Genomic DNA, 27,971 nt, shown 5'->3' on the forward strand with positions numbered 1-27,971 from the left:
CACAGACCTGGTGTCTGGCTAGTGCCCTCAGGCATGCTGGAACAGGGCAGTTGCAGAGAAAAACGTGTTGGACTGAAACAGGGTAGGAAATGTTGGTCAGTCACAGGGCATAAATATTTAAGAACACGCATCAAAGCAATGGAATGAGGATGAAAGCGATTTTATGCTTTGTTTTTGGAGACCTACAAGACTTGCCATGTATTTGGCTTTACAGGCAAGCACAAAGACAGGAAGATAAAGGCAGGCACTCGTGACAGGGAAGGTGATGTAAAATCAGGAAGGTGCCAGGCAGGGCTAGTTGTGAGTGTCATGAAAACAGCAGGGCCTTCTCAAGCAGACAGATGCCCATGAAATGTTATTTTTGGACACCACTTCAGAACCGAGTTTAGAGGGAAGTGTGACATTTACTGAGTCGCCTCCACCACTTCCTGCAACACCTGGAGCTTACTCTAAGGGTTCTCATTTAGATACTGAGAATTTGCTCACTGCTCGGGCTGAAAATAACACAGTTTACTTTCATTTTTTTTCTGCAAAGCTCTGCTGAAACCATGAGTTGTGATGCAACAGTCTCCGGTGCAGATCCCACCGCCATGCGCCGTTCACACGGCATGATGAAAGAGCGATTTAACAGCCGGCAGTTATCTGTGGCTTCTCCCAGGAGGTCACCAGCAGCGTCTTACTGCTTTCTCCTTGGATCAGCAACCAGCTGTAAGACTTTCTTTTTCAAAGCCGCCTGAACTGTGCTGCATCCTGAACCCCAGTTGAGCTTCTCGCTGTTTCCTCTGACTGCACAGTGAGCTGTGGCCTCCCCAGCCCCAAGCACATGCAGCAGTGCCTGCAGCAGAAGCTGAAACAGTTTTGAAGGACAGCTCTGAGCCTCTGCCTCCATGAAGGGCCACTTGGCTCTCTGGTGGCCCTGTCTGCTCCTGCCAGAGCCCTGCAGGGGGTCTGAGTGCACAGCTCCAAAATGCAAGCAACTCCCATGAAGAGATGAAAAGAAAAGCCAATCCTCGTTTTTAAATATATTTATTTGGTTTCATTTTTTGTTTATTCCTATGCATTTCTTCTGCTTTCAAATATTTCTCTTGCTGGGAATGTGAAGCTCTGATGAATTCATAGTGTATGAAACCATTTGGCCTTAACCCCCTACCTCTGTTTTGATTTTTAGTCTATTAATAGGGAAAGGACAGATTTTCCACCTTGCTATTAGATAAATTGCACAGCATTTCATACACATCTGATCCAGAAACACTTGCAAGATTTCTTTCAGAAGCCAAAGGTGGATAACAAACATTTTGGCCTTACGGAGACATAATCTTTCATTAAAAGCAGTCATGGCTGCAGAGGATCAGCCACTTAAACCCAAGTGTCTCCGTTGGCAGGGCAGCTATTGAAACAACTGCTCGGACAGGATATGACATGCGAATGTTTAGTCTGTGTGGGGAAAAAAAAAAAAAAAAAGAAAGGAAAAATAGAAAAAAGTCATCAAATCCTAACTTCTGGCGAATGGCCAAGAGTTTTTCATTCCGTGTGGAGATGTCAAAGGTGAAAGAGGAGCAGGCTTTCTCCTCATGCACCACGCCGGCCTGTGAAGCGGTGCATGCAGAAGGACTGGGCCACAGAGGTGTGAGCGCCCGTGCAGCCAGGCATGTGTCCTGCTTGTTTTCCTGCATGGCCACAGAGTCCATAGCACGAGTGAGGGATCTAACACACCTTTTCCATGCTCACCCTGCCCTGACCTGGTCTGCCCCAGGACCAGGATCCTGTCTGTGGTGACAGGACACTGATCAAATGGCATCTGTGCATCCTCTGCTTCTACACCGGAGGGCCTGCAGAGCTACCTGACGTGCTCTCCAAGAAGCCAAGGTGCTTCCCGCCAGCTAGCTGACAGAATCCAAGGGAAACTGGACAACAGGAATCTTTTAGAAATGAGCGTTCAGGTCATGGGGGTGCAAAGTCTAACAGACTATAAGTGAGGCTTGGCCACAGAATTGCGGGGAAAGGATGAAAAACATTCCTTTCTTATGAAATACACAATTTCCTCATAGGCAATTCCACTTTACAGTTGGGTGGGAGTAAAAAGCACAAGGCGGTCTGAAGAGAGCTGCAAAACCACACTGCTCAGCCTGCGCGTTTTGATCACAGCCCCCCTGAGACCCGCTGCGGAGCGGCCCTGCTGCATGGCAGAGCAACAAGGGAAGAGCGCTCGCAGAGCGAGGAGCAAACCTGCTGGTGCGGAGACTTTGTAAATGCTCCAGCTGCTCTGGTGCTTTGGGCAGAATCTAAATGTGAGGGGAGAGTTCAGTTGTTTTAAATCTCCTCCTGGTTGCTTTCGTCTGGGATAGTGACTAAAAGGCACAGAGAAATGTAACATGGAGAAAAGTTTGCCTATTAAAAATGAATAAATCATCGCTGTGCGGAGCCTCCAGGGCCTCGGAGGTTTCATACAGGTACATGACTGGACATTCAGCGCAGAAAAATGAGGCTGGGCAGAGCAGAACAAAATTATCTTCTTTCCAGCTGGACCTATTTTGAAGCCTGTTAGTCTGCCATGATGAACAGGAGAGACGAAAAACCAACTGTGACGTGTACCCAAGCTGAGATCTTCTGATCAACCGTTTATTTATTTATTTATTACTCTTTCTGCTGGTAAGCCTGGGAATTTTGTGTAGCCAGCCCTTGAAAATCCATTGCAGGTCAAGATTGTTCATGAAACATGGTGAGGAGAGGGCTGTTGGGTACAACTGTGCTTCCTTCCTTGTGGGCCTGGCTGAAAGAGGCATGCTGCACCTTTAATGGAAGACGAGATTAATCACCGAGAGGATGCAGATGCAAGAAAGAGGGTCTCTCAAGGAGCTTGCAGCTGCATTTCCACTCTACCCCTAGCCCAGCACCTGCCCCACAGGTCTGCAGGGACCTGAAATACGTGGAGCTGCAGAGGCAGGGCTGGGTGCTGGAGTCAGGAAGTGCCTTCCATGCTGGGAAGGCTCCCGTCCACCATCGTGTTCTTCACAAAACTGCAAGAAATGGTAATTTATAGTAAATCCTTCCTGATTAAAGTCCATAAAGCTCTGCAGTTAATCAAGCTGATTAAACGAATCAAACTTGTTAAGAATGGTTTTATCAAAACATTTACATTTCTGCAGAGCAGAGATTCATTTGCCTTTGCATTGCAAAGTACACAGGTTGCCACGAGAGGATGAAGAAGAGGACTGGGAACATTAACCATGTGAAACGCCAAGCTGCCTCCCCCCGTCTCTCCCAGTGTTCGTTTAAACAAAGGGACTCCCCAGGCCATTAATTTCGTCACCCTGCCAGGTATCTTCTTTCTTCTGGAAACAGAGACCTCGCTTACCCACAGCAAGAGGCTTTCCTGACACACGGGGACTTCATCGCCAGGCCAAAGTGCTGCAGAAGGTCCTGTGTGGGCAGAACCCCTCTCCTAACCCATGGTGTCCCCCCGTGGCAAGTGTCCAAGCAGCGTGGTGGCCTCCTCTCTGACATCTGTAGGAGAAACACGTCTCGTAGAGTACACAACACAAACGTTTCCATAGCTGTCTGGAAGATTAAAGTAACGTAGCCAGGAATTTGTTCCTTCTATATAAATCTGCTCAGCTTCAGTCCCAGCAGAGATAGGCCCAATAAAGGCCTTGGCTGCCTAACTTCTAAATTTAGACACTCAAACCTCCTCTTCAGCTGTCGCCTAGCCCTGGCGAGGCATTCCTCTGTGGGGCACCAAAACTAAGGTCCCTCCGGCATCTTACATCCTTCAGAGCAGAGCTGAGCAGGTGGTGGCAAGGTCCCACGTAGCTGCACCACCTCAGGACCTGCCACCGGTGTGTCCCCAGGAGCCTCACCTGGCGGGGCTGAGTGGCACGGATGGACTGACCTGTGAGGGCTGGCCACAGGCTGAGCCAGCATCCAGGGCTTTGTCATGGTGGGAGAAGGGCAGCTCTCACAGCCCGCCACACCTACTTTAGGATCGGGAAGCGACCTGTGGAGGCAGCTGACTGGAGGACAAGTGCTGATGGAGGGACTTACACTGAACACCTCACTTCTTGGCAGCTGCAGTACAGTGGTCCTCCAGTATTCCCAGTGACATGGACCCAACGGGATAAGGAACCACGTCCAGGAGCAGGGTGTCAAACCCCGCAGCAGCAGGCATGCCTGTCTGCCAGCACAGCAGCCATCAGGGGCAGTCAGTGACCTGCACACAGGTGGTTTTCAGGTTTTCAGGTCCTTCTCAAACACTTAACCTGCTTCACTGATGCGCTTTCTTTGCTGCTGCTGCCCGCTGATGTCCACCAACTGGAAGGCAGTGCTGCGCCTGCCCCGTGCTGCCCTGCACTGTGAGGACTTGAACAGCGAGACTGCAGGAGCCAGGCTACAGCGGCAGTGGGAAAGTGCCTCCCCTTTTCTCTCCAAGAGCATGTTCCAGGGGAAGATCTGCAGATTCAGCATCTTACAGCCAGTTCTGCTAAGGCAAAGACAAACTTGGCATCGGCCCTCTATCTTCCATGCCATATGCTTTATTCGTTCGAGAGTTGTTTTTCCTGCAGGGGAGGGTGGATTGGCAGGTATGGAAAGAAATTCATTAAAATAACTTTGGCTGGTTCTTCGTGCTGGCCACCATCTCCGTTTTGATTTTTAATTCTCATGCCCGGAACAATCCTGAAACAAAGACATCCTCTCTGGGAGTACGACAGATGCTTGCAAAAGGAGTGTCTGAAAGGCTGTGCTCCTTGGCCTACAGCTCATGGCTGCTGTATTTCTAAAGAGAGTGGTAGAAACCAAGAAGCTGATAATAAAAGTCACACATATTATGAAACCAAATATACTGACATGCAGTGCAACAACCTGGGCATTGGTAAAGGTACCTTATCTGCTTATGTGCAAGCCACTTGCCTGGTTTTGCAACAACAGGTTTCTCGGAGAATGCTTGCACTGAGTTACCTATTCCATTTTGCACTGCTTGCCAGATAAATGGGATCCTTTTCAATGGAAAAACAGACATTTGATTATTTTAGGTTCAGGGATTCTGGCCAATTTCTTCCCAAAGTGGCTAGGGCTGAATAGCCAAAGAAAATGTATGCACTTAAACTTAATGGGGCTTAAACACTGCAAGTAACAACACAGAAAGGGACAGAAGCCTGAGGGGCAGCAGAAATCTCCAGAACCAGGACTTTAATACTCAGAGAAACTGCCAGAGGTCTTGATAGCAGCCATTGTGAATGTATGTGCATGTTCTGCTCTTTAAATGTATACATTATTTTCGGTTTAAAAGCTTGCATTCATTCTCAGATTTCTGTGATCTTTCTGCACCAAATGGCTTCCAGGTCTCTCCATAGGCTGTAGACAGTTTTTATTCACCCCTATAAAACAAAGATTTAAAGGATTCAGACCTCAAAAGGAGAAAAATTAACATGGCAGCCACAGGCAAACCGGGTTGGCTCCGTCAACTTTGGAGCAACTTCCAGCTCCCTGCTTACAGCACTGGTAGTGGGAACTGCCTGCAGAACCCTCTTTGCCCCTGACTTCTTCTGGCTGGGAGGTTAGGTCCAAAACCCAGCCGATTTTCACCTCTGTTGCCTGCAGGAAAGAAATAGCTCAAAAGGTTTCTTAAGGGAAATAAAATCTGCATGGACATCTTAGTGAATGCTCTTCAAGTCGCGTGTGTTTTGCAGGCTGGGCTTGTGTGTCACTTGCAGACTACCTTGAAATTGGCTTCTTTCATGTCCTAATGCACTTAGAATATAAAGAGGAAGCATCACCTGCACACACAAGGTGCATATATCACTCCAAAGCTTTCACCCATCCAAACACTCAGCTCTTAAAACCCCTGCCTGAGTTGGGGCAGAGCACATCAGTGCCCAGAACAGCAGAGGGCTGGGCAGAGCCTTGCTCTCCATTTCCAAGCCCCATCCCTTGCTCACTGCCACAGCACCCATCAGGCTGTCAAGTGCACGGCACCACGAGTACCCAGCGGGGCTGTAAATTGGAAGAAATCCTTTTCCAGGCTGCAGAAATAACAACCTGCAAAGTACTTCTGTTTTTCCAAAAGGATCATTTTGGATTTAGTAACAGGGAAGGGAAGAGTGCCTGAGCTTTGGTTTCTTGTTATGATTTCAGTCTCATAAACAATCTCTGTGAGATAGGGGATTGGGAAGGAAAACAGCATCTAAAAGCTCCTTCCTGGAACATGGGCAATGCAAGGAAACACATTTGGACAAATAGTCTGCAGCAGCTGCTGAAAAGGGCCTAGCGCAGGGATAAGAGTAAGCAGCAAATTAGGTGCTAGTTTGTAAAATAAGACGGCCTAATTTTGACTTGCAGAGATGTGAAGAGCATCGTATAAAAGAGCAGGCACTCACATGCCGAAGAGACATTGGCAAACTGGGCAGTGTTCAGAACAGAACAACAACTGAATCACTAAAGGAAAGACTAAATAACTAAATATTGTAGTTTGGGTGAATAAATCCCAAGAGGCTGATACAATTGTTCGGAGGTATCAACATTCGGGGCGAGTGCTGTTTACACAGCTCCACATGAAGCGCAGAGAGAAAGGAAAACACTTCTCCCTGCAGAAAAACGTGGAGGGGCAGCAAGTGCTGCCAGCCCCGTCACCCTCTGATGCCCAAACCCAGCCCCTACTGGGTGCAGAGACTGTTGGGTGAGGGGGCTGTGTCCACTGGGCTGCTCATGGTGACAGTGACGAGGGCTCGGAGCAGAGCCATGCACCAGCACTGTCTCCCCCTGTGCCTCCTCCTTCCATGGACAGGGGCCTGGTCCTGCTCCCCTGCTGCACTGTGAATATTTGGTGGGCTCTGTCCATGAGATGGGCTTACCAGGGGTCAGCGGTGGGTGGCGAGAGGTCCTCCTTTGAGATTGGCCACTGCTCAGGGGCTGGTCCTCTGGAAGAAGCCCCTCGGATGCTCCATGCCGGGTCTCTGTGGAAGAGGATGGCTCTGATCAGCATGTTAAGCCTGCGGCCACCACACCATGTGCCTCCAGCCCCAGCTGCCTCCCCGCTGGCCAATTTTGACACTGGCAGGGTTGTGGATGTTACGCTGGACGTGCACAAGTCACAGCTGGGTTTGTTACTTGTGCTACGTGTAACACACACATGCAGCTAGACACAGCCAAGCTCCCACTAATAGCTTAGGACACACATTTCAAGTTTTTCCCTTTCCTTATCCCATGAATGTGAGCAAAAGAGAAACCCCACATGTTCCTCTTCATGTTTTACCGTTGTTTGCCCATACCCAAAGGGGTAGTGGTAGGATGTCATGAGCACACGTACATCTTTCCTTCTGGAGCCATCCACAGCGCCAAAGTTTGTCATTTTGCCCCATGAGTGCTGCCTGCAGTTGAAATTGCTTACCGCGTCCTATTAATGACTGCTTGCCGTTACTCACAGCTTTGCCAAAGCTCAGTTGCTCAAGCTGAAATACTCCGTGCTGGAAGTCTGCCTCAGGCGGGCTCTTTTGGTAATTTTTAGTTAAAATAATTCAACTGTCTCCCAGAATGAGATTAGCAAGATATATGTTAGCTTGCTCTGTTCAAACAGAGAGATTAAGTGCCTCTGTCTTCAGAGACCGGCACTGGTACTTAGCCAGGGAAGGGGGATCTGCCTTTGCGATCCTCGGAAGTTTCCCCACCTGTGCCCAAGGTACTCGCCGCACACACCTTCACTCCGCGCCTGCCTGGCGGGGCACTGCTGGAGCCTGGCAGGTGATTTATCCAAGGGCTGCTCTGGTCATGCTCCAGCCCAGGGTTGTGGAGCAGAGAGCGATGCAGTCGGCATCACCAAGTGCTGCTGCGGTCCTGCCTCCGGAGCAGAGTAACCAGCAGCGCTAGCAGGCTACCGGCTGCACTGAGAGCATCTCCAGGCTCTGGTCCCCAGCAAGGCAGTGTCCCCGTCCCCCCGAAACCTTTCATCTCAAAGAGCTCCTCACCCGCAGCGCGGGGCTGCAGCACGCCTACTGCATGCAGCTCAGCGATTTCGCCGCCAGACTTGAACAAGTCTCCACTGAGCAAACGTGCCTTCAGAGAATCCAGCTCCTGCCTCTAAGAAGTTTCTGTTGAGTGTCTGAGATCTGAGGCTGTTGGTTTTTTTACTAGGGTTTCTTAGCTCAAGTTCTGTGTTGTTTTTTTTTCCCCCATGAAGAACAACCAAAGGCACATTCCTGATATCTGCCAAATCTCAAGTCTCTGCTCCAAAGGCAGAAAGTGCTAGGGCTTCTCAACTGATCGTTTTAAGAACATGTTTGAATATGAAGGGAAAAAAAAAAAAAAGTTTCTCTCATCTCTCTCTTGTAAGCAAGCAAAAACACTTTTGCTGAAGCTTCCCAAAAGCATTCAGACCGAGACCGATACCCAGCACAGAAAATGTCAGCGGGGCGGTGAGCTGCTGAGGTCTGCAGGCCTTGTGGGCAGGTGGTCTTACAACAAGAAACATTGGGCAGCCTCAAAACAGAGAGAGGCACCAAAGTTGTTGATCACATGCAATTTAGTATGAAATTGAGCTGAGCCAGCAGCGGAGATGAACAATGTGTGACTCGCTGGTAACCCCCCGGATTCAGGCCTGGCTTTGCAGTTGAGGAGCAGGCCTGGGTGAGCGTGGCGGTGGCTGCCAGCAGAGCAGAGATGGGGCAGAGCCCTGCTGAGGGCAAGAGGCAGCCTGGGCTCAACCATGCACCCCCAAAAGGTCCATCCTGCCCAAAACAGGTCCTCCTGCCTGCCCCAGGCAGGGCTGCAGCAAACGGCTCCCTTCCTCCCCCCCGCCACGTTCACACGGTTCAGCGTGCGAGCTTCCTGCCGCCTGCCCAGTCAGCTCGCTATTCATAGGCAAACTGCGCTCCTCCGTTTGGCTCCCGAAGAAGAATAAGTATAAAAAGCACCGAACGTCTCGCTGCTGAGCCAGCAGGAAGCTCAAACTGCTCTGAGCATGGGAACCAAGAGAACCGCTGCGGCTAGCACAACAGGTATTGTTTGGGAGGAAATCCCTGCAGCAGACACGGCTGCCTACGCGCACACGCACACTTAATACATGTATGTATGTGCTTAGTAAGGGTACAGAAAAGGGGAAGGCTGAGGAAGTGCAAGAGGGCTGAAGAACAGATTGGCAGCTATGGCCAAGGCAGGTTAAAAGCTGCTTGGCCAAGCCAAAGAGCTGCCTCGCTGCCCCCGGAACTGGTCTGTGAACCATGGGGGAGCTCGGGCAAAGCGATGTCTCCGGGCTTGGTCTCTTGGGCTTGGTCTCTTGACCTCGGTTCTTGACAGGTCTTGCTATGTGCCTGGTTTTGTTTGCATCAGGAGTGAGCTCATGAAGCAAAGCTCCCAGCTGTGCGCACTTGCCATGTTTCGATTGCCGTCGGGGAGTGTTTTTTAGCTGGATTCCTCTTGAAGGAAATGAAAGCAGAAGGTGGGCTCCAGGAGTACACCTCCTGTGCTCCAGCCACTAATAAGCATCCAGTCCTTGGGAACCAGGATAGAGGTACCTGATGTGAATCCCCGGGTACACCACGTCCTCAGCACCAGGCATCTGCCTCTAGAGATCTGCTCCCACTGCACCACACCAACTGCTAACACAGACACAGTCTGTCCTTATTAAAATGGAGTTTAAAAAAAAGAAAAAAAAAAAAAAAGGAAGAAGAAGCTTGAATTAAATAATTCAATTTTTCACCAAAAAGGGAATAAAAGTTGTGGTTAAACAGCTCACAAACTCCATGTTCACAAAGAGTCCTAACATTTGAGTTTGACAAGACTAGAAGCATCCAAAAGATACCCCTGCCTTAAGGTCTTTCTGGACAGAAATACTATACGGAAATAACTCCAAGAACAACAGGTCATCCCACCCAACTCAGCATCCCTCACAGCCACTTCAAGGAGCAACAGCTGTGAAGACCTTAGGTAAGACCATGTGTGACCCCACATCTCGTGACCATAAGGAGATGGCTAGAAGAGCAACACACATGCCTTGGAAAGTGAGAAAGCAAGCAGAACAAAAGGGCCAAGCTTCCAGTCAACATTAAAACATGCCAGTGACAGATCACCTGTATGGGATTGATCTTTGTTCCCTAAATACCCAAACTGAATGGTGTTATGAAGGCCACCAGCCAGGATCTCAGCATTTATGTACAGCCACTCTTCTGAACTGCCCTAACCTTTCTGCATATGGATTTTACTCTCTGGGATCAGCTGTGAAAGTCAGATCTGGACTGAGCTCCAACATCCTCAAATGGCTCCTTTTTGGGGAGAAAAGGGGAGCTGGCCTGGGGTTGTGTCCTAGCCCCTCTCTAGTCACAGGAATAGGTGGAGGAGCATCTGTGCAACTGAGGTCATTCCTTTCATAACGTTAGCCAGTTTAGGGGTAGGAAAACTCAATGCAGCCTTGTTTTGGATAAACACCAAAAAGCATTTTGGGAATCTGGCCGAAATGAACTGATTCTCCAGAGTCCATAACACAAGTGGAAAATGCGGGTAAGAGCTTACCTCTGCTATTAGCAGCCTTCCTGTAATAGGTTTTTCCTGTGCTCTATGGGAGCTCCAAGGTACGTGGGGGCCTCTGCAGTGCCCCCTCTCTGGAAACCCACTGAGCTGCCCTCAGGCTCCTGCAGGTCCTGGGGAGCATTCGGGGGCTGAGCAGCTGGTTTGTGCATGGATAGCCCGGAGTGTACAGGGACTGAGCAGCCAAATGGAGTCAAGAAGGGAAAAGTGCCTGGCCCTTCCTGGCAGAAGGGACAGTGTCCCGTGCAGGAGATGTCAGGCTGTACCACCAGAGCTCCTCCTTGCCACCACCACCTGGAAGAACACAGAGCAGTGCCCAGGGAGCAGCAGCACCTCGATTGCCTGGCTTGACAGCAGCACAGCCGTGAGCAGGTCCCCCGTTGGCTGCCAGCCGGGCGGGATGTCTGTCAGCAGCACCAGGGAGAAAGGCCTCGTGTGCTTGCCGGTGTTTGTTACGGGAGCCCAAGTCAGGGAACAAAACTGCGGAGCAAGACAATACTTCTGATTCGAAGGGGAACATTTCTTCCTCCATTAATTATTTCCCATGCTATTCCTGGCGGTGACCTTCGCTGGGAAGGAAAAAAAAAAATCCCATTTGTTTATATATCTTTTATCCAACTTCCTATACTAAAGCCTCTGGCTAGAATGAGTCACATTTATACCAGCTATCACATTATATTATGCTCTGTCAGTGCTGCTACCTGCCTTCCCTTCCTCACCATTAGGGTTTGTTAGCATTAGAGCAGGCAATTTGCAGCTACATTTAAAGATTACCTGCCTCGGCGGTGGTGCCCATCTGTGGAAGTAATACCATGAGGATTACATTCGAGGCTGCTGGCAAGCCGCCCCGGCTTGAAGGGAAATCATCCTGCTTCTGTGCAGGGAAGCATTTGCCTGTTGCAGAGCAAGTGCCTCTTCTCTGACTGCTCACGATGAAATCCTTGGTGTACACCACTGGCCCCTCATGCAGCCACTGTGGATTGGCCACAGAAGCAAGTGAGCTTTGTCTCCCATTTCATTTATACTTTTTTCTTCCTCTGCTGTATAAATGATGGCTGAGACACAGTGCTCACAAAGCATCATCACCTTTCACATAAGGGGCACTTGCAAGCAGGTTAGCTCCCAGACATATTTCTTCTTTGTTTTTTTCCATTGTGCATTTGGACTGTGGCAATGGTTGAAATCTCTGTCAAAACTGAAGCCATGCCATGCCCAAAAATGCAGAAATGCCCAGGCAGCCCTATAACTGAAATGCTTATAGCCTAAAAGTGAAGTTGCCAAAAGGCTAAAAGAAAAATGGTATCATTAGGGGTCATACAGTACCTGGAAAAGAGGTTGATCTTCATCCCACAGAATCCCCAGGAGTCCTAGTCAAAATGCAGGCATGCCAAAGAGACTGAGCATTTTACTTAGACTCATGTTTTTATCTCCCACACAAATGCTGCTGTTATGCTTCTTCCATTGCCAAGAAACCCATGACCTGCAGCACAATGACGGGACGAACACTGGTTCCAAATTCAGGGCTGAGGACTCCTCCATTTCTGATGGATGGACTTATCCATTTCTCATGGCTTCCCAGGTAAGCCCATGAAGTACGTACAAAATTCTTTTTTTAAGCAAAACAGCATCATGTACCTTAGTGTAAAAGCAACTAATTTATGGCAAATTACAACAAGAGTGGCAAAAAGCAGGTGGGAAGGAAAACTTAAGGGTAATATATAAAAGTATTTTTATTCAGCTGGCATCTGTGGAAGAGGTCATGGTCTGGAAAGGGCAAAATGTTTTCAACAGTCATTGCTCTTGCTAGTGCAGGTCTACTTGCTTTTCTGCAACATGAGAATGAAGCACTGTGCTTGAGGTAAACCACTTTCAGGTATCAAATTAAATAAACAAACCAATAAGGCACATGAAAATAAGCAAGGTGTTTTTTTCTTTAAATTTACTGCTGCTGCTGCTGCTTTCATTATACCGCAGGCATGGAATATTTTCAGTAGCTTTTTCTTATCTGGAAATAATAGATATGCACTACCTTCTGATGCAAAACCACCTCTTGACATTTGTAAGCTTTGTTGATAGAGGAAAGGAGGCACACAGGACCTCCTAAGCAAGATTTTATTCACAGGTACAAATCTTTATTCAGTGATGAATGAATCCTTTCAGAAATGCTAATATCAGCACTTACACAGCGTGGCCAAAGTAAACAGCAAACGGTTGGTTCATTATTCTTTTTGGATCCTTTGCCAATTTGCAGTTCTTCAGAATTAGTGTTGAAAAAGGCACTGTTTTGTTGGAAAAAAATGAAAATGCATTTCTGAACTAAACTCTACTGATGGGAATAGATGACGCACCAGCCCCAAGAGAGGGCTTCCCTGTGAACCCGACCAGGGTGAGAGGAGGAGGGGCAGTAAGGAGATGGAGCATTTCGATAACTTGGATCATATCTGACTGCTTGCATTCCCCCAGGAGATTTACTACTACTTCTGAAAGCAGCAGCCAAAAATATGCTTTGATGTATCTTTTATCTAGGGCTATCTAAATACCATCTTGATAAATTGCATTTGTGCAACTGAAGCACTGAAACAGAGAGGGCTTATGTTCTGCCTTCTACCATAGGCTCTTGGTGCGTCCTTGGAGAGGCAATCGGGATTTGTGTGCCTTATGAGTTGCAGTAAACTGGAAGCTGGCAAATGTTGTCCCAGTTTTCAAGAAGGGTAAGAAAGAAGACCCTGGTAATTACAGGCCTGTCAGTCTCACTTCAGTGCCTGGTGAAATTACAGAGAAGATATTATTCTGGGAGTTACTGAAAAACACTTGAAAGACAACAGTCATTGGTCATAGCCAACACAGGTTCACAAGGGGACAGTGCTGTTTAACAAACTTATTTTCCTTTTATGACAAGGTTCCCATCTAGTTGACCAAGGGAAGCCAGTAGATGTGATCTTTTTGGATTTCAGCAAAGCTTTCAATATTGGTTCTCGTAGCATCCTTCTGGACAAATTGTCCAGCATACAGCTAGACAAATACAAAATATGACAGGTGAACAATTGTCCGATGGGCTGGGTTCAAAGGGTTACAGTAAATGGGGTTACATCAGGCTGGCAGCCAGTAACTAGTGGGGTTCCCCGGGGCTCCATTTTGGAATGCCTTAATGTTTTTATACCTCTTTAATGTTTTTATAAAGATCTACTTGAATACATACTCTGTAAGTTTGCAGATGATAGTAAATTAGGAAGAGCTGCTGACTCCCTTGCAGGAAGAGAGGCCCTGCAGAGAGATCTTAACAAATTAGATGGTCAGGAAATCACCAACCACAAGAAGTTTAACAAGGGCAAGTGCTGGATTCTGCACCTGGGACAGGGCAACCCTGGGTATATGTACAGACTGGGGGACGAGAGGCTGGGGAGCAGCCCTGTGGAAAGGGATCTGGGGTTTCTGGTGGACAGCAAGTTGAACACGAGGCAGTGGTGTGTCCTGGCAGCCCAAAGGGCCATGAGTACCCTGGGGTGCATCAGGCCCAGCACTGCCAGTCATTGAGGGGAGGGACTGTCCCACTCTGCTCTGCACTGGTGTGGCCTTACCTAGAGCACCGTGTGCAGTTTTGGGTGCCACAGTATAAGAAGGACATAAAGCTGTTAGAGAGCCTCCAAAGGAGGGCTACAGAGGGCAAGACATACGAGGAGCAGCTGAGGTCCCTTGGTTTGCTCAGCCCCGAGCAGAGCAGGCTGAGGGGAGGCCTCATGGCGGCCTGCAGCTCCCTCACAAGGGGAGCGGAGGGGCAGGCGCTGAGCTCTGCTCTCTGGGGACAGCGACAGGACCCGAGGGAACGGCATGGAGCTGGGACAAGGGAGGGTCAGGCTGGGGGTTAGGGAAAGGTGCTGCACCCAGAGGGGGATATGGCACAGGAGCAGGTTGCCCAGGGCAGTAGTCACAGCACCGAGCCTCTCAGAGTTCAAGAAGCATTTAAGCTCTCTCAGACAGATGGTTTCATTTTAGATGGTCCCTGCGGGACCAAGGAACTGGACTTGATCTTTGCAGGTTCCTTTCAGCTCAGGATGTTCTGTAATCCACCTGGGCCCCTGTCAGCCAAGCTGTGGAGAAACCACTGCCCTGCATGGCCAGCTGGAAGGAAGCTCCATGCACCGTGAGATGGACAGCTCCTGCAACACACAGTCCTCCTGAAACCAATGAAAACAAATTGACACTACTCAGATGCTAGCCGCCCTAAAATTAATCATATGATTCACTAGGAAACAAATTCTTCAGTTTAAAAGTTACCAGCAACAGTTGTCTCTTCTGGGCCTACTGCTCCCACAGAAGAGCCAAATAAAAGACCATTTGAAAAGGTCATCGCTCGTTTTAACGTAAAGCAACTGGCTTTGCTTTGACTGCAGAGGAATGTGACTTAAATTAGGCCGGCTGACTGTGCTGAAGAGGATTACAGTTTCTCACATGTTCCTTAGCATAGCCCAACCACGGATGGTGACTTCTCTGGCTAAAACCATTGGAGGAGATTCAACCCTGCCCTTGGGTATTTGCCCCCATGAAGAGAAAATAGATGGAAATGGAGTTGCCAGAAGAAGCTGTTGAGGGCATCAACAGGATTCCAGCAAAAAAAGACCTTCCTCGGATCAAAGAGGATGATTATTTTTCATTCCTCACCCTCCTCCGCCCCCAGGTAACTGAGAGCTGCTGGGTTCAGCTGGGGAAGAAAGGGGGATGGAGCAGTAAGAGGTGATCTGTTTTTGTTAAGGGAACGTATACAACAAATAACAGCTGCAAAGGCTCCCTGGGGTATTGAAGTCATTATAATTCGGGGGTTTTCTTCCCCAAATCAGGCTTTAATGGGAAGCAACTTTTACCCTTTCTAAAGCAGCACTCTACACAGTAAGCTTGTTAAGCTTGGAAAGTGCTTTAGGAGCCCCTGGGATGAAAGGTGCTCTAGGAATGAAAGCTGATATTTACGATTATTGCTTGAAAGGAACAGAGAGGAACACTAATGTAAAATATGAATGGCTGCTAGTGCTAAAAAACGTGTTGTTGACTTTGTGCCAGGGAAGATAGTTCCAGCTCTCAAACCTGGATGACAAGGATTTAGGAGGTGCAAGAAGTGGAAGAGACTCCTGCAAATAACAGCAAACGCCAACAGGCGTGATATGTAGGGCAAATAGGTGTCTTATGGGTTTTTCTTTTCTTCCTCCTAAAGTGCAGGCTGTACGATCTCTTTCACCCCAACTCAACCAGCCAAAACAGGCACCCATTAACCACCACAGTAAGTACTGCTGCTCTGCACTCCTTTTAAAGGAGGAATCTCCTGATCCCTTAGGACAGAAGGGGAGAGACATATCCTTTGTAAGTGATCATATGTAATGGATTGGCCTGAGCAGGCTCATATCTAATCTCACTTAACGTACTATAAAGCAGAATCAACTCCAGACTAACGTAAATTAAACTTCTCTATTTTATAAAGCTATGAGAGAAGACAATAAGGCTATCAGGCTCTGCTCCTGCAAATGCTACCTGCATGCTCTCAGCTTGCATAAATCTCTTCTGTTGATTTCACACTGGGCATCTGGCTCCCTGATGTGGCACTCCACAGCTCTCAGGGAGGATGTTTTTCCATACAGTGCTGGTACTGAGAAATCTTCACCTTAGTCTGCCAGTCTTCCATTTTTTCACTGACAAAAGCTCAAAGAAAACCCTTAGAGAGAAAGATTTCTGCTTCTTCAGTTCTTCAAAAACGAGATCAGAAGTGACTGCAGAAGAAACCTTCAGAGCAAAAACCCACAGGATCTCAAGAAGGGATTTTTTTTTTTAAATATAGCAGAGAACACAGCATGCACGAGAGGCTGAAAGCTAATACACACCATACACATTTAAACTAGATATAAGGTGCCTTTTTTTTTTTTTTAACAAGTGAGTGTGATTAACCGCAGCAATGAATTATCAAAAAGGGCTGCCTTCTCCAGTTCTCAGGCTTCAAATGCCTTTCAGACACACACTGAATGTCTCTAGGGACAGGGAGATCATGCATTAGCACTCTACCCAGGCTGGAAAGCCCCTGCATCACTCTGGGCAAGTCTTTAAACCCCTCCATGAACCATTTTCACACTTTCTAACATGTTTACACCACTTGCCAGCCAGGAGAACCCTCTGAAAGCTTGCCCTGGGTCACTGGAGCCATGCCTCCCACTCTGGAGAAGTAGTGTCACCAAGCCAACACCAAAGGGACAGGTTGTACCAGCAGCCCCTTGCTGGTGCACGGCCACCACGCTGGTACAACCTAAAGGGAGCGAAGGGAAAAACCCCAAGATCCCCATGCAGTGTGTGCCGCTGCTCACGACTCCATGCATCCCAGCAGGGTCTGGGGTGCAGGGCACTCCTGCCAGCTCCTCTCCTTCCACACTGTTCCCTTTTTAGGCACAGCCTAGTGCTGATGAGTCTGCAATAGAAATAACAGAAAGTCCTTGGCCTTTTTTTTTTTTTTTCTTTTCCCTGCAGCTATTTAGGCCAGCTCTGGCTAATCGTGCTTTCTAACTTAGACTCAGTCACTGCCATGGCAACCATTTCAACACGCAGTTCACAGACTGCCTCTGAGATGTACAGCCCCTCTGAGAAACACGTACACCTTGATGCTTCACGAGAGGCATTAAGAGAGGAGAGCTATCATCTGCTACACTGACACATTTTTTTCTACCGTCTTACCTCTGGCAGCATGAATATCTGCTTTCAGCTCTGAATAGCTCATCACTTCTGTCCCCATTCCCTCCCCCCAAAATAGGTTCTTTAAAAATTGGCACAGATTTATGAAGATGAAAGAGAAAGGTGTAGGAAGGGAAATGCACTTGGAAATTCCACTCTCTGGCATCCAAACTCACCCGTGCAAGAATGCGGCAAAGCCTGTCCTATTGCTGCTGTGAAGGAAATCCTGTTTTGCTCTGTTGTGTCACCATGGAAAGGGAGAAAGCTTCTGGGGCTTGCTTTCGGTTTTTCTCAAACCCCAGGAGAGATGGCAGCCAGGAAGCAGGGTGGGTGCTGCTCTCCCCTGTTTGCAAAATATTCCTGCTGTTTACAAACACAACTGTCCTGCAACATGTATAACCTGATCTGTGCTTGTCCACGTGTAGGGAGCAAGACTCAGACGGCACTGGCAAAGCATCTGCCTGGAACATTTGCACCCATTTTCCAACTGCCAGCTCCGAGGACGTTGCTCGAGATCTGCACCTAGGTTTGCTTTGGCTGGTCGTGATGCCTGGCCCTGACACCTGGCTGGCACAGGAAGGTGCTGCAGCGAGGTGCTGCACCATGCTGCTTACCAGCCACAGATCATTTATTCTGCTCACACGTAACACGCTCTTCTTCCCGGTGCAGTCAGAGAGGAGGCTGTGACTGCTAGCATCACAGTGTAAAAAAAAAACCCTTATTCATTTCTTTATGTAATTGTGGCTGCCCTGTGGAAGAACCTGATTGCATGTCTTGAATGTTTTCTTTTATGTGTGTGCAGGTTTCCAATACATATGGATATAGTGCGTGTGGTGTCATGCTGACCCTGACCAGGTGTAATTACATCATCTGTTCCTTTCTTCCCATCTTCTTCTGCATTTATATCTCTGTCCACTGTCAGCAGGCCAGCAGCCACAAGCACGACCTGACCCCACCCCTACCACCTACTTGCCATTAGGCAAGAAAAATGCTTCTGCTGCTGACCAAGGGAGAGAAGAAATCCAGGTGTACCCACAAACAAATACAAGTCAGTGCACCCAAAGTAACCTGGGTGACACCTCAGATTTCGGCTTGAATGTACCGCTCAGTCCCCTGATGTCAGCAATAAGAGAGCCACCCTCAAACACGATTCTTCACACTGCTATTTTCTCTAGGAACAAAATTTGACAGAGACAGACCAGAGACGGCAGCAGTCCCTACGGCAGGCAGATAAATCTGAACCAGTAGGTAAATAATACATTGCAGTGGCCTTTGCCCTGTTATTTTAACGCATGCACATGTAGGCAGACACGCTATTTCGTAAGCCCTGCATATGCACTTCTCAATCAAGTATCACTTATATATACCATCTTCCACTGAAATCAAACCTCTGAGATGGCTGAAGTTAGGAAACACGGTGTGTGCTCAGAGAGAAACATCACGGATAGTCTAGCAAATCTCGGGGACTTCTCGACTGCAAATAGACTGCCTGGGGGACCCGGAGCCTCAGCTGTCCTTTCTAATCCGCCACCTAAAGTCAAGACCAAGGTTGGCAGGAGGAAAATATAGGACACAAGCTTTTAGCCCACATATTTTAATGTTAATGCATTCCTGTAACTATAATAAGCACAGACAAAATTATGATAGCTCTGTGAGACTGGGAATACTGTCTTTATGGCATGTGTGTGCCATTGGCCTGATACTTCACCGAGTCAAACTTCTACAGATCACTGCAATGACTTTTGCCACACTCCCCTTTCCCAGCGTGTCCTCTGCTGGCAGCCTCTCACTCCTCTGTGCGTAAGGAAGCACTCTTGTTAGAGAGGGCACAGGGACAACAGCTGGAAACGAAGCTGGAAGTCCTCTCTTTCCCATGTCCCACAGAAGGTAACTTGTAACAGACGGACTGGCAGCATCTAGAGCAGAAAATCAAAGCCTGAACCAGGGCACAGGCAGAGGAACTCGGCCATCCCTACCTCCAGCCCTCAGCACAGCTCTGGACACTTTTTGCCCAGGCCACCAAATGCTCCCCACAGCATTCCCAAGCACAGCTCGGGAGTTAGCGTGGGTCAGGGACTGCCCCCAGTAGGTAGTTTGTACGTGGCCGTGTGATTTAGGAGGGCAAGATCTGTACCCCCACGGACGGTGTCCCTCAGCCAGAGCGCAGCTCCTGCCCCTGCCCACCCTCGTGCCACCTGGGCTTGTGCCTCGGGCTCCAGCCAGCGGCCAGTTGACCTGCCTCTGCTGTGATGAAACCGGGACCCATCCCCGAGCCAGCTGCACAAACCCTCTCCTCCACTTTGCTCCAGTGCAAAGTCCAACGAGCCGACTTCAGCTACAGGTGGCTCAGACCGGCACACTTGATGCTGTAGAAGGGGAGTGGAGAAGTGCTGGCAGAGTCAGTGCCACCTCCCAGCTGGGCGCTGAGCCTGCCCCTGCTTTGCCCCACCAGCACAGAGCCCACCAGCTGAGCTTAGCCCTAGGTGGCTCCTGGGCGTACCTGAGATGTAGACAGAGGGCAGGCGATGCTGTGCTTCCTGACGGCCTGGCCAGCCCTTCAGGCTGCTCACAGGGCCACCCTTCCTCTCTTCTGTGAACACATAGCACACCTCTCAATGGCAGGAGAGCAGCAGCATTTGCTTAGTTTGCTTTCATGCAGCAGCCCAGGCAGCGTGGCTTCGCTCCACGGTACCGAGCTAAGGAAAGCCGTGCAGAAACCTGCATCGTGCACTCTTCCCATTTGCTTTGGGATCCAGTGTTAGGAGTTGTCCTGCTTTCCGTCAGGAAATTCAGAGGATGTTTCTTACTCGTACTTATAAAATACCGAGGTCCTGTCATGCTCCAGGGGAGGGCGCTGGCATGGGAGAGAGCTCAGGCCTGTTCCACTGGGGCAATTCCCATCCTCCCAAGCACATCAGCAGAGATTGCAGGCAAAAGCAAACATTGCAAAAATCTGTTTGAGGTAAAGCACAGAAATTGCTTGAATGGGTTTTTAACCCTTTTTCTTCTTCCTAATAATGAGCTTTTTTTTTTTTTTACAAGCACACTCCTGGAATGGGAAGCCTCATAGTTTAGGGATATGTTCACGCTGGGAACGTTCACGTGACCTTTCAGATCACATTCCTCCTATTTATAAGAGTATTAGTCATCAGCTTAGAGAGCAGAACTAATACCATGTTTGTTAAATGACTAAATGTGCACTATGAATAACCAGCGGTGGGTATTTAAAACCGCAGCTCCATCCAAGAGCACACAGAGAATCCACAGCTAGCACATGTTTAGACAAAGCACAAATAATAACACTGCACGTAAAATACATCTGAGAGGCAGTTTGAAGGCAGTTCCCCGCAGGAAACGAGGGCTGAATTCACTGAATAGATTGTTTTCCAGAGATAGCTCACCTAGTTATCCACACAGCAGAGCTGGCAACAGAGCACGGCAGCTGAGCAATGAAACGTGATGGAGCACAACTCCCCTGTGCTGCAGCCCGGCCATGATGCTGCACAGAAAATGTCGGGAGCGTCCTGCTGGAAGTGTGCAACTCTGTCACTGGCAAACCCCGAGGTTTAGGAGCTCTGAATAATGCCCAACTCGCTACCTAATGTTGCTCAGCTTAGCTTGAGGGGAAACGCAATACAAACTGTGTTCGCTATTGGCCTCGACACGTTTGCAAGCCCCAGCCAAGGTGAGCAAGCTTTGCACATCCCAGATGCTAGCAGTGCCTGCAGCACACTGCCACGAGCAGTGCCAGTTCCTGGGGCAGGAGGCATGGCACCTGCCAGGCACCCAGGGCTTCCCTGCTCCCTGTGTGCTGCATGGGAAGCACTTTGCAGGATGAAATGAATGCAGTCAGTGCACTCGGACCACTCTGGTGAAACCAAACGAGAGAGGCAGGAGCACATCTGGAGCAGAGGCAGAGTGAAGGGCAAAGGCGTGGGAGGAACAGGACGATGGAAAGTGTTTGGCCACTTCTGGCCAAACCTTGGGGCGAGGACGGACAGTACCAGTAAGAGGCACGGGGCTGCAGCCACGTGGCAGCTTCAGGGAGCCGCCCCTGCCAGCAAACCTCCGTGGTGTCAACACAGCCCGAGGGAAGAAAGCGCCAGGCTGCAGGCAGCGGCCAAAAGGCTTGGTGGGACCGTGGCAGCTGAAGGTGCAAATATCACTTCCTTATTGCAGCCTGCGCAGCGCGGAGGATGTTTTGAATGGCAGTGAATCACCTTGTAATCACGGCTGGTGCGTCCCGGCCGCCGTGTATCATCAGGCCCTCCTCTGGGTCAAGCAATCACTTGAGGGTGAATCAGCGCCGCACAGGTTTCTCCTGGCGCGGGCGGGCAGCGAGCTTGCAGCCTGCCCCAGCCAGGCCGAGCAAACGCCCCACCTCGCCTGCCCAGCCCTCAGGAGGCAAGGGGCAGCCCTCGCTCGTGTCTGGGCCAGGTGGGGGAAGGGTTCGCCAGGTCTCACCCCCGCCCTGTTGCTAATATCAAGTAATAATAGTGTTTAGCACTTCCATAATTACCTTTGCACTCTGGTATCACAGGCACAGCTGAATTGGAAGTCATTAAGATCATTATAATGGGCTTCAGTGGATCCTTTCAGTTGGAGGCATTATTTAGCCAGGCCTCATTTTCGTGGTTATATCTGAATAAGCACTATGCATTGAGGTGAGGTTCACAGATGAGACACTCCTGCATAAAGGCAGTCTCCTACTTGCAAAAGCAGAGTAATGTCATTATGCATCATGTTTCACCAGACTTCAAAATGCCGAGGAAGGTAAGTCAGGTTATAACCGGCTCCACCTGTGACTTGCAGGAGCTGCAAGGCTCTTCCCATGGACGGGCACTTGGGAAAGCTCTGCCCTGAGCTCCTACACACGGCAGGCATTTCTCAGCAGCCACCATTCTGGAGGCTTTCACTGGTCAGTGCAAGTAGCCACCACGAGCAGGTGTCAGCTCAGCAGCTCTTCCCCTGGGGGTAAAGAGGAAGGGGCAGGAGGCCGGCAGCCCTGGGAGCACCTTGCATGGGGAACGGGAGAAGTGTGCTAACCCAGGGAAGGTGCTGGCTGCTGGCCTGAGCTCAGACAGGGGCACACGGACATGAGGCTGTGCTGGCCTGGCTGCTGCTGGGGCCAGTGAGCAGAAAGGTGGTCAGGGCCCCCTGGAGAAGAGGGACCTACTGATCCCACGTCTATACTTGGCCATGCTTCTGTGTGTGGCCTTTAAATAAGGAAGTATTAAGTGCCCCTTTAATTTTGGGTACCTCATTTCCCTGTTCAGAAATGCAAATAAAGGCACTTAACTTCTCCCGTTTTTGTTTGTCATTTATATTTCGGCTGGGAATCCCTTGGGAAAACATCAAGGGTTTCTAGGTGTTCCTGTCTTACTAATAATAAAAGTAATGTGCTGGTTTTGTCATCAGAGAAGAAGGAAATGTTAGCACACGGAACAAACACTTGTACTGCAATTTCTTGTGTTTAGAAAAAGAACAAAAAGATAATGGAGCGTAAGACTTTGACCAAGAGCAAAGGTAAAATCACGGCGGCTGACTCAGTGCAACAGAAAGGACTTAACACAGTTGGCAGCGTTTCAGCCTTCTCGGGAACTTGAACATGGGAATTTGTCAAAAGCAGTATAACATATCCACAATACCAGCATGAAAATAAAGGTAACTGTTGGGCAAAAGCATTATTTTCACTAGTATGAAAGTATTTCGAGCACAAGCACAAACCTGTGTTTATTTGTTGGTGTGCAGTTACTGTCAACACACTGCAAACTGTCAACACAACCAACCCAGAGAATCCAGCCCTGCACTGCTGTCCCCAAACACAGAGGAAATGCCAGCTGCTCTCCTAATGTGCTTGTGACCGAACTGCTCAATCCATTCCCCAGGAACAGGTGAGAACACAAGACCCAAACAAGCTTTGGTGCAGTTTAGAAATGCAGCTGAGGCACAAAGCTGCAGCTCTACTTGAAGACAAGCTAGCTTGTATAAAAAAACATCGAAAAGCAGTGGTATTTCCTGAGCTCTGGCTGTATCTATGCTGTAAAGGAGTTTCCCATGCTGTTTCCTTAATTAGCACAAATATGCTGACAACATTCTCCATGCTGAAATCAAGCCATAGGCCACTAAAAAGTTTATCTATCTGCGCATCCAAATTTACCACGTGCTGAGACGACATGTTCCAGTGCTGTAATCAGTACCCACATTATAACATGGCTTCGTCATGCATCCAGTTGCTGAAACAGACTTTGATGTCCCAATATGAAACCTATTTGTCCTGCAGTCAGCAAATACGGAAAGTGCCAATATATACATTCGATGTTTTGCAAGTGCTGGGACTGTGTGCTGGCACTTGCTGGACCATGTTGACCACCGCGTGAATTTAAAAATATGATCCAGTTGAATTAGAGAAATAACATGATCTGAAGGCCAGATTCTAATCTTATTTAATCTGAAATAAACATGGAATAACTCATTCGGCATCCAGTAATTTACTCTGGTTTCACCATGGAGCGATCAAGGCCGCTGTTATCTCTTTACACAGTTTGACCTGAGTTTAGTCCTGTCAACAAGACATGTTATAATACGATCATGCGGCAGTCAAACAGAAAAGACAGCATGCCAATACGGTAAATACTGTAGTACCAGCCCTGGGGAAGAGTTTAGCAACCTTGTGACAGGTAGGGTTTAAGTGTGTGAACCCTGAGCCTCGCTCCCGAGACAATTTTTGCTTTGTTGGTAATGCAGCTGGCAGGGCTAATTCCAAAAGCAATTTATGCCTGGCCAGCTCATAGCTAATTCTGAGTGAAAGCTGTGACAGCTAACGCCGTTTCCTCCCGGCCAAGGCAGCCAATTTTCCGGGACTGGTTTGGTAAGGTGCTGCCTGCTGCCTGGACAGGGCCCTGCAACGTGCGGGGGTGAGCGGTCGGAGCCCTGCTCCCCAGCCCCGGCTGTCCTGCAGCGGTGCTCCCCCGGCACCCTGCACCGCGGCTTCCAGGAATCCACCTCCGTTGCTGCTGCTCCGTGGCGTCACGGCCCAGATCTTCCCAGAATCACTTGGCACCGACGTGGCCAGACAGCATGGCAGGTGGCCCTGCCAACAGAGCTGCTGCCTGGAAAATCTGCCCTGTGGACGTAAGCTGAGCATCTCGCCGTCACCCGCTGTACCTCTTAGCTGGATACAAGGTCACAGTTGTGAGAGAAACATGAATGTGTCTTTGATGACATTGACATACATTACCCATAGTTTCTTGCCAAAAAGAAAAAGAATGCCAGAAAGTGATGCCCCGTGAAGAACAAATTAGATCTCATTCTGTGTCCCTTCACCCTCAGAGAAGGGCTTTGAATGTCACTGACTTCGGAGCTGAAGCTGTCACCCAGCCCACAGCGAACGAAACCAGGGTGACAGCTACATTCGTCGCCTGCCTGCTGAGGGAGCTGTTTTCTTCCCTGTTTTATTCCAGGCCACTTTATGCGTTTCAATAATTGCTCTTCAGTACCATAGGGCAGCTTTAGGACACAAACTTGATGCCGTGCTGAGCTGAAATCCAAACAACTGAAAGCCTGGGCCTAGGCAGAGCAAGCTGTGCGATTCAGTAACGCAAACTAAGGCGAGCAGTTTCCTCTTCCCAACCCCATTCCTTCTCCCTGAAAGATAGTTTGCATGTTTTACCCGAATGGAAGCCCCAGCCTACACACCAAGAAAACTTGCCTACTCTGGGCTGTGCGTCAGCACGAGCCAGAGGGCTGTAAGTCAGACAGGGAGCAGGCAGGCAGCTCACTCAGGAAGGCTTCCCCGAGGTTCCCCATTGTGCTAAAGCAGCAGAAAAAAAACATTCACCCCAAGACTGACATACCTTTGCCTCCCACGGAGCTCAGTACAGATCACGATTGCTCATATGTAGAGAACAGAACCTTGCAAGCCTAGTGTCATTTACACTGGTTTTACACGGGTTTCTTTGCCTCCTTTGGAAATACCCCATCTTTCTTTGGTGTTGCCAAGATCAAACCTGGCTCAGTCAGCAGCTCTGAGCACTGTTAAGATCTGAGTCTTCCTTCCCTGAGAAAAGGCCAAAAGCTGCTCTTCCTCTCCTTCAGTTCCTTCCCACCGAAAACAGAGTTAGAGAAGCTCACAACGGGAAGGCACAGGCAGCTTGGAGCCTGCAGACCATTCACTGAACACAGGCAAGCGCCACACAAACTTGCCCGCAGCCCCACTGCTGGTGGGCCTGACCAGGAGGTACCACCAACACAAATGAAAGCTTCCACAGTCCCCTTTCTCTGGAGGGTTTCTGCTGCACTGCCAAGGCTAAACTGATGATTTAAGATGTTGAGGTCTTCCCCTCTAGAAATAACTCCATAAGCACCACTCTTGGCACATACTGCACTGGAGCTGGCATCCTGTTTTCTAGCCCTTGCCATGGCAGCTTAAGAGAGGTTTCAGCCCGCGCCCTGTTTATAAACTCAGCTCAGAAAAACACCAGGTTTTAGTTTGCTGGCAGAAGGCCAACAGGCCTGACCTTGATCATTAGCCGTATAGGCATTACACTACAGAACTAGAGAGTGCTAAGACAGCAAATGCACAAGACTGATGGCTTGAGAGCAGTCCAGGCCCATTTCTCACCCCACGGGCAATGCTGTGACCAGTGAACATACCACGACATGCTACGCAGAGAAAATCTCCTTCCCTGACAGTGTGCAACCCTGTGCCGTGGTACAAGCCTGGAGCAAGGATGTACAGATAGCTTTGGAGGCAGGATTGCTCATTTATTTATCACAAAACTCAGATGAAGTTGTACGACTTATATTGCTATAGGGCAAGGAGTGGAGGCAGACAGACAGACTTTTTACATTTCCAGTAGACTTGTTTTAGCAACTGACGACATATGGGAACAGGATTCTCCAAATTTCCCTTAGCTCAAGAAAATGAACTCATATTTCCCCATGTCTCATTAGTTCTGCAGTCAGCTCCCGAACCTAGTCAGGCGCTATTTAAAGCCCCAGGCCCCATATGCCTCTCAGCTAGCTCTTTCCCTGTGCTGTGCCCCCTGCGCTCCCAAAGGGAACAAGACCCTAGCTCCAGGAAATCATTTTCCATAGAAGCTGACTGAAATGTCTCTGTTCTTCCCTCAGAAATTAGGCGTGCCTAGAGCCAGGGGCTTGAATTTACCAGAACTCAAAGAAATAAGCTGCTTATGCAGGTGAAATTTGATAGAGACAGTGGAAATAAATGGCAGCTCGATATTTGAGGAGTTTCTGTGCGCTGTTCCGCTTGCATCTACTAGCCCACAGGTGCCCTACAAGCTAAAGATATTTCAGCTGACTTGTTTTTTCATGCCACCCTCACACGTTTCTAAAAGCATCCCTGCCGCTCACATGCCAGCAGGTGCTGACTTGCTTGCACACAGCCCTCGCAGTGACTGTGCCGCACACACGCAGCGCAGGTGAGCCCCGCGTTGCCGCCGTGGGTGCGGAGCCATCGCCCCACCCGCGCGGTCACGGTCACGTTCTCCTCAGCGAAACCCCCGCACGGCCGCTTCCAGAGGGAGCCTGCGCTCCCTCTCCTCCACCCCTCTGAGCTCAGCAGTTGGGAACATGGAGGAAAACGTGTGGCCACGCAAGCTCGGGATGAGCAAACAGCCAGCCCACGCTCTGTCCGGCAGCGCTGGTGCCAGGTTACGTGGGGACGTGGCAGCGGAGCCCACATACCGCTGCTGGGCTGCGAGCACTTCAGAGCCGACTGACTCGACTCAGGAGACCGAAATATAAACAGTACTTTTCTGGGAGGAGCGGCTCGCATCCAAATACTCCCCCATCTTAGTCACAGGTTGAAATAAATAAATAAACAGAGGCCTCCTAATCTCGCAGCTGGCCTGCTCGCAGCCATGTGACTGGCACCAGCCTGCACCCTGAGGTGAAATACGGGCCCCAAAGCCGGCTCCTGGCTTCGGGTACCCCGATGGCACAGGCGGGACTCGAGGCAGCCCCTAACGGGGCAGGCGTAAGGGAACACCCACCTGGCAGAAAGCAGAGCCCAGCTGCACGCCACCTGCTCCATCGCACTGACATCAGGGAAATACTGAGGGGGGCCAGGCCGCATTTAACCTAGAAATCCTCCTGTGACCACGTGGACCCGAGGTGAAGCAGAGCAGACCCGGGGCTGCTCTCCATCCCGCGCAGAGCAAGGGAAGCAGGAGCCAGCGGGGGACCAGGAGGATGGAGACGATGGCTGCCTCCTTCCTCATCCCTCAGTGAGTGCCAGGAGCCAGGAGGGAGCCGTGGGGCATCAGCCCAGAGTTGCTCTGCTTCTTGTCCTCCTTCCTGCAGCATCTGCAGGACAGAAAGCTAAGCAGACCTTGGATCAGCACAGCACTCATCGTGCTGCCTCGTGAGCTGCGAGTCTGGCCCAAGCTCCCGCGTGTGCCTGAAAGACAATCCCGGCATCAAATGTATTCCTCCTCTTAATCCAAGCTAGAAATGGCTCCTCAGCCTCCAAGCTCACTAGGCTACATTAAAACATCTAAGTATAACCAGGAATGCAGCTGGAGGAAAACTTCAGGACATTTAAGCATAGGGTGAGCAACCACGAACATATATTTTTATAAGAGCTATCCCAATGGGCTCCGAGAGCTAAGTACAGTATATCTGCCTGTTGCTAATTATATTTACTGTGGGTTTTTTTTCATGCTGAAGATGAGTCAGAAAAAGAAAAAAGTCCTTTATTGTTGTGGAAGCAGAAGGATGTCTCCTGAGGGTGTATGTAA

At 49.4% G+C, this 27,971-nt stretch overlaps 1 long non-coding RNA gene across 10 annotated transcripts; it reads right to left on the reverse strand.

Moving 5' to 3' along the window:
* Positions 1-1,009: 1,009 nt before the first annotated feature.
* Positions 1,010-27,846, reverse strand: LOC119716337 (uncharacterized). 10 transcript variants are annotated; one of them, XR_011808115.1, is made up of 4 exons: positions 19,709-21,726; positions 17,385-19,124; positions 6,846-6,947; positions 1,010-5,372 (listed from the first exon to the last, which is right to left on the reverse strand). It is a non-coding gene; the product is annotated as an uncharacterized lncRNA (long non-coding RNA). The 10 variants fall into 10 exon arrangements; XR_005264203.2 differs by lacking the exons at positions 17,385-19,124; positions 19,709-21,726 and adding an exon at positions 27,225-27,846; XR_005264205.2 differs by lacking the exons at positions 17,385-19,124; positions 19,709-21,726 and adding an exon at positions 25,065-27,217.
* Positions 27,847-27,971: the final 125 nt, after the last annotated feature.

The sequence above is a fragment of the Anas platyrhynchos genome, chromosome 3, assembly GCF_047663525.1.
Source record: "Anas platyrhynchos isolate ZD024472 breed Pekin duck chromosome 3, IASCAAS_PekinDuck_T2T, whole genome shotgun sequence".
Classification (NCBI taxonomy): domain Eukaryota; kingdom Metazoa; phylum Chordata; class Aves; order Anseriformes; family Anatidae; genus Anas; species Anas platyrhynchos.